This window comes from Triticum aestivum, chromosome 6B, assembly GCF_018294505.1.
Source record: "Triticum aestivum cultivar Chinese Spring chromosome 6B, IWGSC CS RefSeq v2.1, whole genome shotgun sequence".
NCBI classification, from domain to species: Eukaryota; Viridiplantae; Streptophyta; class Magnoliopsida; order Poales; family Poaceae; genus Triticum; species Triticum aestivum.
This window is the reverse complement of record NC_057810.1, coordinates 103,086,727-103,101,710: the sequence shown is the minus strand read 5'-3', so window position 1 is coordinate 103,101,710 and position 14,984 is coordinate 103,086,727. Positions and strand designations below refer to the sequence as shown.

The 14,984-nt window shown below is 44.3% G+C and overlaps 1 long non-coding RNA gene across 1 annotated transcript; it reads right to left on the bottom strand.

Annotated features, from left to right (window-relative positions):
- Positions 1–202: 202 nt before the first annotated feature.
- LOC123133671 (uncharacterized) lies at positions 203–2,039 on the bottom strand. Its single transcript, XR_006465343.1, has 3 exons — positions 1,641–2,039; positions 514–614; positions 203–437 (listed from the first exon to the last, which is right to left on the bottom strand). It is a non-coding gene; the product is annotated as an uncharacterized lncRNA (long non-coding RNA).
- Between the last annotated feature and the right edge of the window lie 12,945 nt (positions 2,040–14,984).

The following is a 14,984-nucleotide window of genomic DNA, read 5'->3' as shown; positions in this document are numbered from 1 at the left end:
TATTTAGATTTGCTAATGTGTTTGTCACACTACCAAAATTCAAGATAAACCATGACAGGGAAACGAGTGAATTACAGCAAAGGAGGCATCTAATTTGACTACCAGTACCACAATCATTGAGTGAAAGCAAACACCAGAGAATTCAGAAATTTTTCGAACTGAATGCAAGCAAGTTTGCACATGACATAGAAAGTCTGCAGTCCGTAATTAGATTAGATGTTCTAACTCATGAGCCACATACATAGAGACTTACTGGAATATGCTTACGCTTAAACTAGAAAGAGAACAAAAAAAAAACTGAACCTAACTATGCAGCAGAGAGAGATATCATGGGGGGACGACCTATGGACCAAATTGTCCTTCACCAGATCGTTCAAGGGAGCACAAGAGCAGTAGCAGACCTTGCATGTTCCTTCACACAACCAGATCGGAGCAACCTGCAAAGAAACGCATGAATTAGATGGGAAGATGGAGAAGAAGAAGATAAGAGAAGTGGGGGAGCAAGTGACGAACCTGAGATGGTGCTGCTCCTCCTAGGTCGCCATGGACAACCTGATCCCCACATAATCTTCTCGCCCTTCCTTCACAAAACCAGATCAGCACTCTTCACGAACCTGCAAAAAAAGCAATCATATGCAAGATATGTTAAGTGTACCTGAAATGTCTAGAGTATGGAGCGAATACAAGATAGTCTTGTCGGATTCATCAAATGCAATGGTTTGAATGGACCTTGAGGATCCCACCTATTTATTCCAGAAGCACTATCATCATCAGTAACCAATCATATGTAAAGGAAAAACTTATCGCGCCCTTCACTTTGAGCATCTTAACATACAGACTATGCTAAGTGATGCACTGGCAGGGTGACACCAAAGAGCAAAAGCCTTAGACAGAATCCATTGCCACAGAGATGCATTCGCAACTACAACCCTATCTTATAGGATTATAACATGAACATGAACTAGCCAATACTTATTAGAACCAAGAATCGCATGACACATAGGACCACAAAGTATGTACAGAAACCCCACAACTTGCTCGCAAGTTGCAACACAGCTAATAAGTACTAGAAAGCACGCTTATAGCCAATAAGATCTGTTCTTCCCGATTTGCTTAAAAACTGAGAAAATTAGTACAAGTGCGACCAGGTCGGTGTTTCTGGGCTCATATGATATGATGAGTTGACTGGCAGGCACCTAGAATACTGCTAGGTGGGATTCCAGATTAAAATGTTATACTATTCACTACTTGGTTGGACTTGGAATCACATCAAGTATATCCCAGATAATGTAAATGGAAACTCTGAATCTACTAACAAGTTGCATCACTGCTAAGTAATAAAAATCACAAAGATGAACCCGCAGATCTAGCCCAATTATTCTTTGCGCATCAAACACTGATGCATCACTCAAAGTAGGATCGGAGTGTTTGTTCCATGGTGGGCTGATAACTGAATGGCCGAGATAGGCCACCGCCATTGAGCAGCAGGGAGTGTGGCTGCTGCGCCATCTGATCGATCGATTGCAATGGGGCTGCCAGCCCGATCGAGACGGCACATGGAAGAGGAATCAGAAGGAGCGATCGGGACCAAGCAATATACAAAGGGGGCAGGATCGAGGGGGGGGGGGCGTGCGCGATACCTTGGAGGTATTGCTGCTGGTGCTGGGGCGGCTGGTCGTCCTTGGTGGTGGCCTTCTTGCTGGCCTTGGAGGGCTTGTCGGGGTCGTCGTTGTCTCCTCACGCAGGGGCACACCGGCCGTCGTGGTTTCGGCGACCTTCGACGGAGAGGAGGGCGTCGGCGTCCTTGGAGCGGAAGCAGAGGAGGCTGAGGGAGTGGAGACGAGCACGAACTAGTTGCTGGAGTTGCAGACGGGCGTGCCGGTGAGCGCGCGCATGACCTCGTCGAGCCCGAGCGCGAGGGACTGGGCGGCACTATGGGGCCTCGATGGGAGCGCCACGGCGAGCACGGGGCGGCGAAGCGAGAGGCGAGGTTGGAGAGGTGGTGCTGGAGGAAGGAGGAGGCGGCGACGAGGGGGTTGGGAGGCGGGGAGGGGGAGGGGCAGGACGTGCGGCAGCGGCGACGATCTGAATCGGTGGGAGAGGATGAGAGGGAGGGGATCGATGGGAGTTAGGGTTTGGGGTAGTTGGGCTGCGGGTAGGGTTTTCTTTTTATTTTTTCTCTTTTTTCTTTTAGATAAATGGGATGGATGGATGGATGGATGTGTGTCATGTCATCGATCCATGGCACAGACGTTTGAACCAATGAGAACAAAGCTTATATAATTGTGTTTTTTGTTTCTCTTATATTTTTTGCACAAGGGTGCATTTTAGAATGGTATAGTTTGTTTAAATGATCTCATATTGTACAAAAGAGTGCATCTTGGAATGGCAAACAATGTTGCCTAATGATGTTTTCATTTTCTTTGGATGAAAATTTTATTTTCCATTTTTCGAGTGCCCAAAATGAGTTTTTTTTGTTAAGGACCTATAATATATTTGTTGCAAAACTGGACCAAATCAATTTTCTAAAATATTAGGCAGATTGATGTGTCAAAAGATTTGATCCACCTCTCATGAAAAAGACAAATTTCCGCTGATTTAATAGGAAGCGGGTCAAATTTAAATTGCAGCTACCTCATAGTTTGCTTTTTATTCTTTCCAAAAATTATTTTTAGGTACATAAGTATCTATTTAATCAGAGAAACGCCAAAAGTTTTCCAAGATCCAACCACTAGCTAGGAACGGTCATGCCCGCCTTTTAACCGCATTTTGAAACGGGCATGAAAAATTCAAAAAAAAATCAAAAAAATTGGAAAACCTTCGCATTGTGTCATTATATGTGGCCAAGTTTGCAGGAAAAATAATAAACTTGTAATACGGCAATTATTTTAAAAAAGTGTTCTCAGAAACGAGCTATCATGTGTGGAGATCAAAGTCTTTCAAGCCAAATAATCAATGTTATGGCCATATTCATGGCATAGTTTGTTCGAATGATCTCATATAGTGCACATGGGTGCATATTAGAATGGCAAACAATGTTGCCTAAGGAAGTTTTCATTTTCTTTGGACGAAAAAATCATTTTCCATTTTTCGAGGGCCCAAAATGAGGTTTTTTTTAAAGAACCTACCAAATAATTGTTGCAATATTGGACCAAATCAATTTTCTAAAATATTAGGCCATATTTAATGCACAATTGACCAAATGGTTTGGTGTCAAAAACTTGTATCCACCTCTCGTGAAAAAGACAATTTTTTGTTGATTTAGTTGGAAGCGGGTCAAATTTGAACTGCAGCTGCCTCATAGTTAGCTATTTATTTTTCTTGAAAATTATTTCTAGGTACATAAGTATCTATTTAATCAGAGAAATACCAAAAGTTTTCCAAGATCCAACCATTAGCTAGGAACGGTCATGCTCGCCGTTTTGACCGCATTTTAAAACGGGCATGAAAAATTCAAAAAAAATGGAAACCTTCCAATTGTGTCATTATATGTGGCCAAGTTCTGAGGGAAAATAATAAACTTGTAATACGGCAATTATTTTAGAAAAGTGTTCTCAGAAACAAGTTATCATGTGTGGAGATCACTGGCTTTCAAGCCAAATGATGAATCTTATGACCACATTCATGTCACAATTTGTTCAAATGATCTCATATAGTGCACAAGGGTGCATATTGGAATGACAAACAATGTTGCCTAAGGAAGTTTTCATTTTCTTTGGACGAAAAAATTATTTTTCATTTTTTGAGCGCCCAAAATAAGGTCATTTTTTGTGAAGAACCTACCAAATATTTGTTGCAAAATTGGACCAAATCAATTTTCTAAAATACTAGGCCAAATTTAATGCATAATTGACCACATTTTATGAACAAATTTGTGTACACTAGAAACATGTTTAATAAATATTTTGATGTCTAATATTTTGAACACGTGACACTGTACATATTGTTTATATATGTTTAACTTTTTTCAAATACATGATTAACACATTTTCATATATTCCAAAAAAACATGTTTTCATACATACGTTTTGATGCATATTTTTATTTTTACACATTGTACAATTTTGTATACATATAAAACATTGTTGATATTGGTTAGAAAAATTTAAATACATGATTAACATTTTTAGAAAGTCTTGTTTTGTTATCTACTTTTCCATATATATATATATATATATAGAAATTTATTCATATATACATACCGATGACTATTTTTGCGTACACATGAAACTTTCTTACACATATCTAATATTATTTATGATTATCATTTTTAATATGCATGAAACTTTTCAAATACACACATTTAGTTTTTTAAACACATGATTACATTTTTTGAAATACGTATTAACATTAACATTTTTTGAATTACACGTTTAGTTTTCTAATTGCTAAACCATTGTGACGCCCTCGATTCAATCGTACACTAATCATACACGTAAATGTGTACGATCAAGATCAGGGACTCACGGAAAGATTCACAACACAACTCTAGACACAAATAAAATAATACAAGCTTTATATTACAAGCCAGGGGTCTCGAGGGCTCGAATACAAGCTCGATACACAAGATTAGCGGAACCAACAATATCTGAGTACAGACATAAGTTAAACAAGGATGCATTAAGAAGGCTAGCACAAAAGCAACAACGATCGAAGAGGCAAGGCCTCTTGCCTGGGACCTCCTAACTACTCCTGGTCGTCGGCGATCTTCATGTAGTAGCATCCATCGACGGTTGTATCTAGTTCCAGGGATCCACCATTTGGTTGCAACAACCGGAAAGAAGAAAGAAGGGAGAAAAGGGGTAGCAAAGCAACCATGAGTACTCATCCAAAGTACTCGCAAGCATCAGATCTATACTAAGTACGCATTGATATCAAATGGAAGGTTTGTATATGTGGACTGAACTGCAGAATGCCAGAATAGAGGGGGGAAGGCCCAGTCTATCGAAGACTAGCATCTTCAAGCAGCTCCAAGCATCTTGCAACATGTAGAAGAGTAAATAATAGCACTTTATATTTAACAAACATGTTGTAACATCAACGCCCAGAGATCCTCCCCCGACTCCCTACGGGAAAGCAATCTCGAATCCACATATCCACCACATATCTCAAGTATCCATTTCTAGTTATATAAGAGCAGGATACAAGTCTGAACGTCCATTATCGTGGACACGGTATTCGAATATATATCTTCCCTGCAGGGATGCACCACGTTACCCAACACGCTCGATCATTTTGGCCGAACACACTTTTCTGGGTCAATGCCCGGCCTCAAAAGATCAACACATCGCAGCCCTACCTAGGCTCAGCAGAGAGGTCCCCGTCGGTCTACATCCTAAGCACTACGGGGTCTTGGGCCCATCGCCCGCAACACACCGGGTCGTTGCGCGCAGGGTGAATACCAGCACTGCTTCGGATGGCCTGCACGATCCGACCGTGCCGCACTGCTGAACTGGACGTCTGACAAAGCTTCGGCTGATACTGCTACATCGAGGCCCATATCTATTCTCGCATGGTGGTTAGTGCGTAAAGGCTAGAGGCAAATTCAGAACAAATACCCAAACCTGTTAGTGCATTGGGGGCTCACGGAAATGAATAGAGACTCACGGTAAGGTGACCCCGTCGCCCCGTCTCATGGACTTACGACAAGGGCCCAGACTACCCGGCCGTGCCATGTGGAAAACTCGCGGGTGCTCTACGGGCCCGCCCGACTTTCACATCAACTCGCGGGTACCGCTCAGGGCCGACCCATCGTCAACAATGGTCTCAAGTAAAGTCAAGATAACCGTGTGTCCAAACATGAAGGGGAAAACCCGAGGAATCACCCACGGAGGATTCCACTCGATGTAACCATCAAGGTGAATGTAAGAGGATCCACCCTCGAGGTTCACACTTGAGGTGTTGCACGACAGAGCTGTATCAGAAATGGTGAAAGAGGAACCACCCTCGATGACCACGACCGAATAGCTACACTACAGAATTATCATAAGGAGTGCATTATGAGGGATCACCCTTGGCACTCGATAGTAGCTCTACAGAGTCGAGCAACTAAAGGGGCGTGATGTGATGTGAGGTGTCATGCTCTGGTCCTCGATCACGTTGATCTAGTCATCAAAGATGAAGCAGGGGCAACAAGGACAAGGTGGGGGTCACTGATGGATCACTAACCAACCTATACTAAGCAGTTTAGGATAAGCAGGTAGGTAACAATAGCAGGTACAAAAGCAAGCTATGCATCAGAATAGGAGCAAACAATAACAACAGCAAAATCTAATGCAAGCATGAGAAAATAGAATGGGCGATATCGGGATGATCAAAGGGGGGCTTGCCTGGTTGCTCAGACAAGAAGGAGGGTCGTCGTCGACGTATTCGATCACAGGGGCACCAGCAGCGGTCTCGAGGTCTACCGGAGAAGAACAGGGGGAAGAAATAGTAAATACATGCAAACATAAGCATAACAAGACAATAAGCGGAGCTAGAGGTGTTCTAACGCAACGCTAGGCGATACTGGCAAATGGGGAAAACATCCGGGAAGGTTTTCCCGGTTCTGGACGTCTGTCAGACAAATGAACCAGAGGGGAAAATTTAAACGTTTGCTATGCTAGGGACGTGTGGCGGGCGAACGGACCGCGGGTACAGATTCGTCTCGACGTTCTGAGCAACTTTCATGTAGAAAGTTTTTCGATTCGAGCTACAGTTTAATTTCTATGACTTTCCAAAGATTTAATGATATTCTGCAATTTAATTTAATTCGAAAATAAAGAGTAAATGCTAGGTACACCCAGATCTGTGTACACATAAGTGTACCAGAGGGTGACATGTGGGTCCAGGGGGTCCCAGTTGACCAGTCAACGTTGACTGGTCAACACAGGGTGGGGTCCCCCTATCATAGACTCATCTGACTAATTACAAATTAGGTAGTTGAATTAGCAGATTAAGTTAACTAAACAAACTTTAATTAAATTAATTAATTGATTAATTAATTATTTAGTGATAATTATTTTTAATATACTTTTTTATATCTTTTTTTAGAAAAAGGGCCGTGGGGCGCCTTGATCAGTGGCCCTGGCTGGCCTAGCGGGCGCTGGGCAAGCGGGTTAGTGGGCGGGCGCCCGTGGAGGCCGGACCTGGGCACGCACGACACCAGGGGGCTCGGGCTCCACGGCCGGGCGCGGGCTCCGGCGAGGCCACCGGCTAGCGCAGAGTGGAGAGGGGACCGCGGCCAGCGGCAGGAGCTCTGGACGCCATGGAGCGACGAGGGCGGCATCAGGGCGTGGCCGGGCAGAGGCGGGGTAGCAGCGCCACCAGCAGCACGCAGCTGCGAGGTGAGCAAAGAGGACCAGCAAGGCGCGGCCAGTAGGGGCTTCCGGCGGGCGACGCGAGCGGACGCGGTGGCGAGCGAGCAGAGAGGGAGAAAGAGGAGGCCGGGAGGGGTGGGGGCTCACCGGCATTGGAGAGCAGGGGGCGGCGAGGTTCACGGTGGGCCGTTGAGGAGGGGATGAGGTAGCGAGCGACAAGCGGCCGCGTCAAGGGTGGCAGCGGCGGGTGGCGGCGGCGGCGTCGGGGCGGCCTTCACCGGTGTCGGCGCAGAGGCGGGAGGGCGTCGCAGCGTGGGAGGTTCCGGGGATGAGGTAAGGCAGCGACGGCGAGGTGGCGGGGCGCCGGCTCGGGGCTCTGGGCACGGTCGTCGGGGCGAGCGGCGGGGGTCGAAGGCGCCCGATCCAGATCGGGATCAGGAGGAGACGATGGAGAGAGGGAAACGTGCATGGGGAGTGGTTGATCTTGGGGTGTGGTGGTGGATCGGGCTAGGGTTAGGTGCCGGGAGTTGTAGGCGCTGGTTGGGCCAGAGGAGAGGGAGTTGGGCCGGCCAGGGTCGGCCAGGTGGTTGAGGTCCAAGGGAGGGGGGGGGGCAGTGGCCAGCTGGGCCAGTCGGCCCAGTTGAGGGGGGGGGGCTTTTCTCCTTTTTAAAATATCTGCTCTAAATAGATTAGGGCATTAAACCACTCTGCAAAAATGTTGGTTCACCACCAATATTAAGAAGTGCATATTTGTCACATGATCAACATTTTAGTTTCATTTTTGACAAAATTTGAATTTTGACTTTAAACTCGATTTAGAATTTGAGTTTGAACTAAGATTTGGATCAAGAGAGGATTACTAACAGTAATCATGGTGATGTGGCATCATTAGCTGAGGATTGCTGTAGCTTTATTATCTGGCGTCACAATTCTCCTCCACTACAAGAAATCTCATCCCGATATTTACGTGGTGAAGTAAGGGGAAAAGACTCGAGAAGGACGGAGCTCATCACAAGATAGGTACTTGAGGGCTATCTCACTGAACGTGGCATAGAGGCATCTCTCGAGTTGAAATTTAAGAAAGTCATCGAGAGCAAGATAAGAAGGTGCAATAAGAAGGTTCAACCGGGTAGGCAATCATTCGTTGCCTCAAACAGAGGGTGAAAGGGGTTCAGAGCAATGGGACTAAGTATTGCGCCTGATATCAGAATAGATCACTAGGAATGTGGCTCGTGACTTACATACGAAGCCAAGTGCGAGGAACAATTTTGGGAAAACAGGGATGTACAGGAGAGTCAGGTTTCGATCCCGTGGAACTGTGGGTTATGGGCCCACCATGTGGGTTAACACTAGGAAGGTGCTAATCATTTTGCACGGTCATGATAGCAAGGTAGGTGAGAGGGCAACCTGTCAATTATGTTGGCAACAACGTTGGTACCAAGTGCGAGGGACGAAGAGAACCATTTTCCTGCTTGTTAAGATGACGCAGACCAATAGGCAAAGTTCTCGTCCATTGGTGGCTACCAGAATGTCATCAACAATAGTAACAAGGTCTTACAGACAGAGCTTGTACACCGAGGTGTTTACATAAGCAGGGAATTATCACTGCTCAGATAAGATAGGTTACAAGAAAGATTAAACAAAACAATGGAAAGGAAAGCGTAGGCTGTTATCTATATTCTCGAGTGTCTAACAACTCCGAACCAGTGAAAATTTTGAATCAGCGAGAAATAATAGTTGATCAAGAACTCATAAGAAGTTATGTAGTTCCATGATATTCTCGATATACCAGAGGATAATACCCGAAGGTATATCAATGTAGAGTATGGATGAAAATGGAGTGGAAACTTTTTGTTTTTTCGGAGGAAAAATGGAAACAGAGAGGAAATATGAAAATGGAAATGGAAATTTCCAAAACAGAAGTGGAAATGGAATTTTTTTATGCGGAAACGGAAACAAAAACGGAACGGTGTTTTCCGGTGGAACATGCATGGAAACGGAACTTTCCGTTTCCGTGAATATGGAATTTCTGTTTTTACTATAGACCTATAGCTGTTTTGTAGCCCAACCACCAAAAAGAACACAATGACACAATTAGTAGAATGGATCCGAGGCCCAACTTCTACTACCACACATGTACTTAGCTTGACCTTATACGCAATTGTCCGGTACTAATACAATACTACGCTAAGTTGCTAACATAATCATATTATTTTGTAGCCATGTTAACAACTCATTATTATTTTTGTTTTTGTGTGTATTTCTCTATGATTGAAGGGGTTTTTAAGTTTTGATCAATGCCTATTTCTATTTCCGTATCCGTTTTGTATTCGCTCCGTGTCCGTTTTCGGTAGTATCTGTTTTCGTATTCATTTCCGGGGTTTCTGTATTTGTTTCTGCTTCTGCAAAAAATGTGAAAACAAATATAATAGCACTTATTTCCGTCCGTTTCCGCTCCGGTTTCATCCCTAATGTAGAGGTTGAACATGTGAAAAGATCTGCAGAAGACAAGTACTTTAACTTGTCCAAGAAATGGGATCAAAGAAGAACAATATGGTCGAAACCACGGTTGCAAAGGACCAATTCACCGATACCAAATGATATTATATCAAGGAATATTTATTATTACAAGAAGATTCCATGATAAGTTCCACATCGGGTCCATGGGCATGAACACAAAGGCTCAAGGTCGAATCCCACTTCTCTAATGCACAACTTTCCATTCACTTCTCGCATTCAAAGAAGTTGTAGTGTTGAAATTTCACCTGACGGAAAGCCAGTAGAGTATAACCTGCATAACTTTCGAGTCCACGCGGATTTAGGGAAGACATAGATTAAACCCATAGGGACATCTTAGGAACATATACCACAAACATCACGAGTAAATAACTCAAGCCCGGAAGCAAAGTATGGTTGACAAGAGCGGGGATAAAATTTACCAAATGCATTATGTATCTGAGGAAAGGCTCTCAAGGTTACTGAATATGAAGGACGCTGTCGGATAAAACCCAACAAAGGATATGGTGGTCCACAAGGGATCTGATGTGAGTATCGGTACTCACCCAGAAGAAGAAAGAATGCAAGGATATCAGATTATAGAAACAACTGACTAATTCAAAGCTTAACTGCAAAGGAATTATGATTTCCAAGACGGTGGATCAGAAGCAGAGGCTCTGATCAAAGACAAGTAAGTTTCATAGACATAGACCGACAATCAATAAAGGTTTGATTTGTCGAACACCAGCTCATGTCCGGGGTGACATCTGAGCGAAAGGGAAGGATTCTATTTGTGATTGATGATTGCAAGCATTCACAAACATATCAAATCAAACATTCAAAATGACAAAGACAAATTATACCACTGATTATTGCCAGACATGTGGAAGTAACCATAATGCAAGCAGATAAGGAGGAACAAGAGCAATAGGCTACTGAGGATTTTCGGAAGATCGAATAGTATTCCAAAGAATTTTGTGAAACACATGAATAACTGTGGTCGAACAGATACTCGGCAAGCACGAGTAATTATCCATAGGGGTATTCATGTGGTAAAGGACTGCAAGATAGCAAGTATAAAGGATCCTCGGAGCATCAGAGAATATTTTAGGACATCTTGTCATAACAAGAGCAACTGGGGATGATGGTATGAATGACAACATAGGTATTTACGCATAAGGATTTATTGGTGTTAGGGATCGCAATGACGAAGGGTACAAGGGACTCGGTGAAACATCAGAGAGTATCTTCAGAATCTTCTGGTGCACAAAGCAATCATCTAGAGTGAGGGGCTCTCCGGGAGAAGGTATTTACGAGATCCTAGAGTTAGAGTTAACAAAATCATTTAACCCGAATAAAAGAGAAATCAGAGTCCTAGAGTATAGACGAGGAGTAAAATATCCTAATACCACCCAATGGCGACGTGGGACCGTAAGCCACACAGCCATGTTAGTAAAACAGTTTTTCAAACACTAGACTCAACTTCGGCCAGGAGTTGGAAAGGGGGATCCTACAGGCAGTCGGCTCTGATACCAACTTGTGACGCCCCTGATTCAATCGTACACTAATCATACATGCAACTGTGTTCGATTAAGATCAGGGACTCACAGGAAGATATCACAACACAACTCTAGACACAAATAAAATAATACAAGCTTTATATTACAAGCCAGGGGCCTCAAGGGCTCGAATACAAGCTCGATACACAAGAGTCAGCAGAAGCAACAATATTACAGACATAAGTTAAACAAGGATGCCTTAAGAAGGCTAGCACAAAAGCAATAGCGATCGAAGAGGCAAGGCCTCCTGCCTGGGACCTCCTAACTACTCATGGTCGTCGGTGATCTTCACGTAGTAGCATCCATCGGCGGTGGCATCTGGCTCCAGGATCCACCATCTGGTTGAAACAACCGGAAAGAAGAAAGAAGGGGGAAAAGGGGTAGCAAAGCAACCGTGAGTACTCATCCAAAGTACTCGCAAGCATCAGATCTATACTAAGTATGCATTGGTATCAAATGGAAGGTTTGTATCCGTGGATTGAATTGCAGAATGCAAGAATAGAGGGGGTACGACCTAGCCTATCGAAGACTAGCATCTTCAAGCAGCTCCAAGCATCTTGCAGCATGTAGAAGAGTAAAGCATAGCAGTTTATATTTAACAAACATGTTGTAACATAAACGCCCAGAGATCCTCCCCCGACTCCCTGCGGGAAAGCAATCTCAAAGCCACATATCCACCACATATCTCAAGTATCCATGTAGTTATATAAGATTAGGATACAAGTCTGAACGTCCATTACTATGGACACGGTATTCGAATATATATCTTCCCTGGGGGTGGACCACATTACCCAACACACTCGATCATTCTGGCCGGACACACTTTTCTAGGTCAATGCCCGGCCTCGGAAGATCAACCCGTCGCAACCCTACCTAGGCTTAGCAGAGAGGTCCCCGCCGGTCTACATCCTAAGCGCTCCGGGGTCTTGGGCCCATCGCCCGCAGCACTATGGGTCATTGCGCGCAGGGTGAATACTAGCACCACCTCAGAGGGCCAGCACGATCCGACTGTGCCGCATGGCTGAACTGGACGTCTGACAAAGCTTCGGCTGATACTGCGACGTCGAGGCCCATATCTATTCCCGCGTGGTGGTTAGTGCGTAAAGGCCAGAGGCTAACTCAGAACAAATACCCAAACCTGTTAGTGCATTGGGGGCTCGCGGAAACGAGCAGAGACTCACGATAAGGTGACCATGTCGCCCCGTCTCATGGACTTACGGCAAGGGCCAGACTGCCCGGCCGTGCCATGTGGAAAACTCGCGGGTGCTCTACGGGCCCGCCAACTTTCACATCAACTCACGGGTACCCCTCAGGGCCGACCTGATGTCAACAATGGTCTCAAGTAGAGTCAAGGTAACCATGTGTCCAAACATCAAGGGGAAAACCCGAGGAATCACCCATGGAGGATTCCACTCGATGTAACCATCAAGGTGAACATAAGAGGATCCACCCTCGAGGTTCACACATGAGGTGTTGCACGACAGAGCCGTATCAGGAATGCTGAAAGAGGAACCACCCTCGATGACCACGACCGAATAGCCGCACTACATAATTATCATCAGGAGTGCGTTACGAGGGATCACCCTCGGCACTCGATAGTAGCTTTGCAGAGTCGAGCAACTAAAGGGGCGTGATGTGATGTGAGGTGTCAGGCTCTGGTCCTCGATCACGTTGATCGAGTCATCGAAGATGAAGCAGGGGCAACAAGGACAAGGTGGGGGTCACTGATGGATCACTAACCAACCTTTACTAAGCAGTTTAGGATAAGCAGGTAGGTAACAATAGCAGGTACAAAAGCAGGCTATGCATCAAAATAGGAGCAAACAATAACAGTAGCAAAATCTAATGCAAGCATGAGAGAATAGAATGGGCGATATCGAGATGATCAAAGGGAGGGGGCTTGCTTGGTTGCTCAGACAAGAAGGAGGGTCATCGCCGACATATTCGATCACAGGGGCAAGAGCAGCGGTCTTGAGGTCTACCGAAGAAGAAGAGGGGGAAGAAACAGTAAATACATGCAAACATAAGCATAACAAGACAATAAGCGGAGCTAGAGGTGTTCTAACGCAACGCTAGGCGATACTGGCAAAGGGGAAAAGTTAAACGTTTGCTATGCTAGGGACGCATGGCGGGCGAATGGACAGCGATTTCAAATTCATCTCGTCATTCTGAGCAACTTTCATGTAGAAAGTTTTTTTATTCGATCTACGATTTAATTTCTATGATTTTCCAAAGATTTAATGATATTCTGCAATTTAATTTAATTTGAAAATAAAGAGTAAATGCTAGGTGCACCCAGATCTATGTACACATAAGTGTACAAGAGGTTGACATGTGGGTCCAGGGGGTCCCAGTTGATCAGTCAACGTTGACTGGTCAACACGGGGTGGGGTCCCCCTGTCATAGACTCATCTGACTTATTACAAATTAGGCAGTTTAATTAGCAGGTTAAGTTAACTAAACAAACTTTAATTAAGTTAATTATTTGATCAATTAATTAATTAGTCATAATTATTTTTAATATACTTTTTTGTATCTTTTTTTAGAAAAAGGGTCGTGGGGCCCCTCGATTAGTGGCCCTGGCTGGCCTAGCGGGCGCTGGGCGAGCGGGTTAGTGGGCGGGCGCCTGTGGAGGCCGGACCTGGGCACGCACGGCACCAGGGGGCTCGGGCTCTGATGACCCACAAGTGTAGAGGATCTATCGTAGTCCTTTCGATAAGTAAGAGTGTCGAACCCAATGAGGAGCAGAAGGAAACGATAAGCGGTTTTCAGTAAGGTTTTCTCTGCAAGCACTAAAATTGTAGGTAACAGATAGTTTTGTGATAAGATAAATTGTAACGGGTAACAAGCAATGAAAGTAAATAAAGTTCAGCAAGGTGTCCCAATCGTTTTTGTAGCAAAGGACAAGCCTAGACAATTTCTTATAATGAGAAAAGAGCTCCCGAGGACACACGGGAATTATCGTCAAGCTAGATTTCATCACACTCATATGATTCACGTTCGGTACTTTGATAATTTGATATGTGGGTGGACCGGTGCTTGGGTACTGCCCTTACTTGGACAAGCATCCCACTTATGATTAACCCCTATTGCAAGCATCCGCAACTACAAAAGAAGTATTAAGGTAAACCTAACCACAACATTAGACAATGGATCCAAATAGGAGTATACAAAAGAAGTATTAAGGTAACCCCTTACGAAGCAACGCATAAACTAGGGTTTAAGCTTCTGTCACTCTAGCAACCCATCATCTACTTATTACTTCCCAATGCCTTCCTCTAGGCCCAAATAATGGTGAAGTGTCATGTAGTCGACGTTCACATAACACCACTAGAGGAAAAGACAAGATACATCTCATCAAAATATCGAATGAATACCAAATTCACATGACTACTAATAGCAAGACTTCACCCATGTCCTCAGGAACAAACGTAACTACTCACAAAGCATATTCATGTTCATAATTAGAGGAGTAATAATATGCATTAAGGATCTGAACATATGATCTTCCACCAAGTAAACCAAATAGCATCAACTACAAGGAGTAATCAACACTACTAGCACTCCACAGGTACCAATTTGTGGTTTTTATACAAGATTGGATACAAGAGATGAACTAGGGTTTTGAGAG